At 39.9% G+C, this 6,023-nt stretch overlaps 1 pseudogene; it reads right to left on the bottom strand.

Annotated features, from left to right (window-relative positions):
• Positions 1 to 825: 825 nt before the first annotated feature.
• Positions 826 to 993, bottom strand: LOC138990071 (U2 spliceosomal RNA; annotated as a pseudogene).
• Between the last annotated feature and the right edge of the window lie 5,030 nt (positions 994 to 6,023).

Below are 6,023 nucleotides of genomic sequence, written 5' to 3' on the forward strand. Positions count from 1 at the left end.
ATTCGGTTTTCATAGCACTGCTTATTGAAGAAGCTGTCTTTTCTCTACTGTATGTTCTTGCTTCCTTTGTTGTAGATTAACTGACAAGTGAGTGGGTTTATTTCTGGAGCCTGCAGTCTGTTTCCATCGATCTGTGTATCTGTGTTTGTGCCAGAACCTTGCTGTTTTGATTAGTGTACCTTTATAGTATAGGCTGAAGTCAGTGTGTTGCCTCCAACTTTGTTCTTTTATCTCAAGATTGCTTTGACATGATTTATTTTATTTTTGCATGAATCTTTTACTCATGCATAACTTTATAACAATACATTAATCCTTTGGATACTATCAGTTCACTGAATTATGTGGATCTTTCAAAGGTTGACACATTCACTAAACAATTGCAAAAAGTCACACTTGTAAATCTCACCACAGTGTCACCTGAATAGTACTTAAGTATTAGGAAATTGCAATATCAAAGTGAAACTATGTAGTCTCTCAGTCATATCCAACTCTTTGGGATCTCATGGACTGTAACCTGTCAGTCTCCTCTGTCCATGGAATTCTCCAGGCAAGAATACTGGTGTGGGTAGCCATGCCCTTTTCCAGGGGATCTTCCCAACCCAGGGGTCAAACCTGGGTCTCCCACATTGCAGGCAGATTCTTTACCATATGAGCCACGAGGGAAGCCAGTGGCAAATATAAGTTTTCCAAAATTCAGGTGCTCACTTGAAAACTTAAATTTTATCACTGGAAACAAGTTATTTTTCATGATGTTTCAGGCATATTTTAGTTCATATTCAAAATATGTCTATAAAACACTCAATTCTGAATAACCATGGCTTACCTGTTAGTCATTCTTTCAAGTAAAGATGGTATTCTACTTTAAAAATTATTGATTAGTTCAGTTAGCAATTCAAACATTTCAATACTTTTCCTGGAAAGAACCATCACAATTTAGTATGCAGCTAGTGTTTCATACTACACTTGATCTTAGCCAAAAGGCCAAGAAGCAACTTTATTTTGGGGGGCTTCAAAATCACTGCAGATGGTGACTGTAGCCATGAAATTAAAAGACACTTGCTCCTTAGAAGAAAAGTTATGACCAACGTAGACGGCATATTAAAAAGCAGATACACTACTTTACCAACAAAGGTCTGTCTAGTCAAAGCTTTGGTTTTTCCAGTAGTCATGTATGGATATGAGAGCTGGACTATAAAGAAAGCTGAGTGCCAAAGAATTGGTGCTTTTGAACTGTGGTGTTGGAGAAGACCCTTGAGAGTCCCTTGGACTGCAAGGAGATCCAACCAGTCCATCCTAAAGGAAATCAATCCTGAATATTCATTGGAAGGACTGATGCTGAAGCTGAAGTTCCAATACTTTGGCCACCTGATGCGAATAACTGACTCACTGGAAAAGACCCTGATGCTAGGAATGATTGAAGGCAGGAGGAGAAGGGGATGACAGAGGATGAGATGGTTGGGTGGCATCACCAACTCAATAGACATAAGTTTGGGTAAGCTCCAGGAGTTGTTAATGGACAGGGAAGCCTGGCATAACTGCAGTCCATGGGGTCACAAAGAGTTGGACACGATTGAGTGACTGAACTGAACTGAACTGAGTGTTTCATATGTACTTTCCATTTTGTCACTCAGAACATTAAAAAATGTGTATTCAAGGGACAAACTTTAATAAAATTAATAATTTTTCATATTTCATCAAGGACATTCTTAAGTAAAACTGGCTTTTTAAAAATGCATTTAAAATGACTACTAATACCTTTTGGTGCCACTGCCTTAATTCGTGATAAAACTAGCAATTTTGCCTATCCTTGCTTTGAATTATCAGTGCAAATGTCAATACAGTGAAAGAGAAAAATAACATCTTCGTAAGAGCATGAAAATAGATAATAGCTTTTCCCTTTCAGTGTGTCTAAAAGGATCTTGAACCATACATTGAAGTCCACTTTATAGATAATGAAAGCACTCAGATATGCTCACAGAATATATAAAAATGGTCCAAAATGCTTGAAAATGAGCTAAAAGACATCAAGAAAATAATAAAATATTTGAAAGAATAATATAAATCAAACTTAGAAAAAAATTAGAAATGAGTTGACAGAACTCAGAAAAGAAAGAAAAGGGAATTCCCTGTTAGTCCAGTGGTTAAGACTCCATGCTTCCACTGCAGGAGGGACTGGTTTGATCTCTGGTTAGGGTTAGATACCTAAGATACCACATGAACTAAGATACCTCATGCTCTGTGGCGTGGTCCAAAAGTAAGAAGAGAAAGAAAGGAATAATAATTTAAAAATTGCAGATGAATGTAGAACCAATAAATCAATAAACACAGTAGATTATGCCTTGAGAGGAATAGGTGAAGAAAAGGAATATTTTTTAAATAAGAAAATTATCTTTAATAAAGATAAATGGAGAGATAAAAATGATTTAAGAGAATGTGACACATATTAAATACAGACAATTGAGAGCCAACATGTAGACAATAATGATCCTAGGAAAGAAAACCACAGCAAGAGAACAGGAGAAATGTTTGAAAACTAACTGAAGAAAACTTTCCTGAAGCAAAAAAAAAAAAAAAAAGATTTGAAGCTACAGCAAACATCTGTTTCTGAGAATATGAACTCAAAACAAACAAAACAGTCATATTCTAGAATTGTTTTCAAAGAAAGAAAGAAAACATGTTTTGGTCTTCTAAGCAAAAATAGTAAGTGATTTGTAATGTTAAGAAAATTGGATTAGCATCAGATTTTTCAACACTACCACCATATAACAGAAGAAGCGAAGTAAGATATTTAAGATACTCAAAAAGAGAAGATGTAGGCCAAAGATTTTATATTCAGAAAAACTGACTTTCAAGTGCATAGATGTATGATTATCAGTATGCAGTAATTCGAGCAATATTGTACCCATGAGCCCTTCCCAAGGAATCTACTAAAGAATGAACTTCGATCTAAAGGATTAGAGATGGATTGCGATAAGGACTCCTAATGAACATTAAGCACAGAATATATACATTTAATAGAACTAAGACTAAATGAAGGTTAAAAGGAAGAAAGTGAAAGTCGCTCAGTCGTGTCCAACTCTTTGCAACCCCATGGACTATACAGTCCATGGAATTCTCCAGGCCAGAATACTAGAGTGGGTAGCCTTTCCCTTCTCCAGGGGATCTTCCCAACCCAGGGATCAAACCCAGGTCTCCTGCATTGCAGGCAGATTCTTTACCAGCTGAGCCACCAGGGAAGCCTTAAAAGGAAGAGAGTCTAGTATATAATGCTTACATTCTTAGGGAGTGTAGATATAGCACAATGATAAAAAGATAAGGGAGTATAGGGAGAGCATAACGCAAAAAAAATTATAGTTACTGTCAGTACATAGTATTGCTAACTGAGACTATTGTACGTGTGATATATATAATAAAACAAATGAGTAGTCAAGAGATGTTTAATTCCATTATCCCCTGTTCCCTTGAGAATCAAGATTCATAGTTTGGAAGAAAGGAGATACAGTTGTAATATAGAAGAGGCTAAGAAAAAAGCCTATAGACTTGAATTTGAATTGGAAATATCATTGTAAACTCATGAGGTATTTCACCTTAGAAAACACAAATGTGGGTGTTGATGTATATACTACCTAGTTGAGTTCACTGAAATGCCTAGAAACAATATCCAGGCCAATAGCAGTGAACTAATCCAGTACTCAAAAATATGGTCTTGAAATACTATTTCTCACTAAAAGGAACCTGTGTTTCTTAGAGAAGTGGAAGATTCTCTTTTTGCAACAAGAAATATACAAGAAAAGCATAGACCATCCCGTAATACTAAGGAAGGAATATAATCATCCCTGGGTATCCTCAGGAGATTGGTTCCAGGACCCCCTTCAGAATCCAAAAACCCAAGGATGCTCAAGCCCTTTATATAAGTTAGAGACAGAGAAATATCATATGATATTACTTACATGTGGAATCTAAAAAATAAAACCACAATGGTACAAATGAACTTAATTATGAAACAGAAACAAACTCACGGACTTAGAGAACGTTATGGTTACCAAAGGAGAAGGCAGAGGGGGAGGAATAGTTAGGAAGTTTGAGATTGAAATGTACACACTGCCATATTTTAAATGGATAACCAGCAAGGACCTACTGTATGGTGCAGAGAACTCTGCTCAATATTATGTGACAACTTAAATGTGAAAAGATTTTGAAAAAGAATAGATATATGTATACACTCTACATCAGGAATACACCTTCAGACACAGAAGTGCATGCAGAACATCAGGTGAGAGTGGACAGGGGTGCTGACCAGTGTAAAAGAATACATAGAACCACATAAAACTCGGTAGGACAATGCAACTGGGGGGAGAATCAGGAGTGTTAGTAGGACTGGGCCTGCCCTTGGTGGGTCGGGGAACTGAAGCAGGGGTCTGATCCCCACACTGGACAGTTGTCTGAGTCAGAGGAGAAACATTTAAGGCTGAGAGTGAAACAGCTGATCTGTGGCAGCCTAAATGGAATGAGAATCAGACAGTTCTTGCTGCAGCCATACATACCCCAGACAGGGACACACGTCCCCTGGAAGGCTCAGTGGCTGGGAATTGGAGTTTAGGGATTATGGAGCAATCTCAAGGTGAGGGCCACTGTTGACTGCAGAGAGATGGATCGAGGGGATGTGAGGGAAGAGACTGTGGTGGGAAATGCCTGTGGAGGAAAGCCGGGCAGCCACGAAAGCAAGGCAGTACTGCTGAGTAAGGGGTGGAGCCATCACCATAGCCTCTCTTTCCTTATACACCAGCATCAACAGCTGAATAATAGAAAGCCTAGCCCATCAAACACCTGACGCACAGAACTACAGAGTAGGACACCCAGGGTGCTCCTTTAAGTGACTGATGTGCCAAACACAGAGTAGGACCCCAGCCTGGGGGCCCATATATGTGCCTGACATACTGAACAACAGAGAAGGACCCCAGGCAAGTGCCTGAACAGGCAGAGCTCCAGAGAAAGACTGGCCAAAGAGGCCTTCTGATCACCAGCTACAAGAGGCTTGAAAAAAGACTCTGATAGGGCAATAACTTCTGGGGCAGAGGCAGTCCTGCACACTTTGTGCCGAGGTCCCCACAAGCCAAACAGCTGCACCACCTTCATGCTCAACTCTTATTGGAGCAGAGCTGCAACAGGCAAAAAATAATCTTGCGTCTATGTGTGCAGGGTTGCTTCAATCATGTCCAAAAGTTTGCGACACTGTAGACTGTGGGCTGCCAGGCTTCTCTGTCAGAGGGTTTTCCAGGCAAGAATACTGGAGCGTATTGGCCAATACTGGTTGCCATACCCTTCTAGAGCACTGTATTTCCTGCTGCCTTAGCTGCCAACTCCCCTGAGTACCTGGTGCTGCCAGAACCCCTGAGACCCAAGCACCTGCACCACCTCCACACCTGGCCCTCACAGGGGCAAACCCAGGTCCTCCAGGGCAGCCTCAGGAGCAAACCCCAGTGGACAACCCACGTGCAGAGGTGGAAATAAAACCACAACTGAAACCCAGGGGCAGTGTGGCTAAGGAAGAAGACCCAAAACCTTCCCACCAGCTGTACAAGCTGAAGATTAAGTCCACATGAAAAACTAGGCAGACTCTGTGTCTGAGGAATATATAAAAGGACATTGAGAGCTCCCACAAAAGAAAACACACTAGTTCTGATAGCTGTGGATATTGGAAGCAAGAACACACAGGAGTAGGGCCAGATTAGAATCTGGGCTGCCCCCACAGCAGGTCCAGATCAGCACAGTGTTGGAAGGCATCCTAGGGAGATGAAGCGGACTGTGACTCAAACACAATAAGTTAAAGAAAATAACGAAAAGGCAGAGAAATACTACACAAATGAATGCACAAATTAGAACCACAGAAGTCCAAATAAATGAAGAGGAAATAGACAAACTACCTGAAAAAGAATTCAGAATAAAGATGATCAAAAACCTTGAAAACAAAATGGACAAAATGCAGGAATCAATTAACAAAGACCTATAAGAAGTAAAGAATA

The sequence above is a fragment of the Bos mutus genome, chromosome 11, assembly GCF_027580195.1.
Source record: "Bos mutus isolate GX-2022 chromosome 11, NWIPB_WYAK_1.1, whole genome shotgun sequence".
In the NCBI taxonomy this organism is placed as follows: domain Eukaryota; kingdom Metazoa; phylum Chordata; class Mammalia; order Artiodactyla; family Bovidae; genus Bos; species Bos mutus.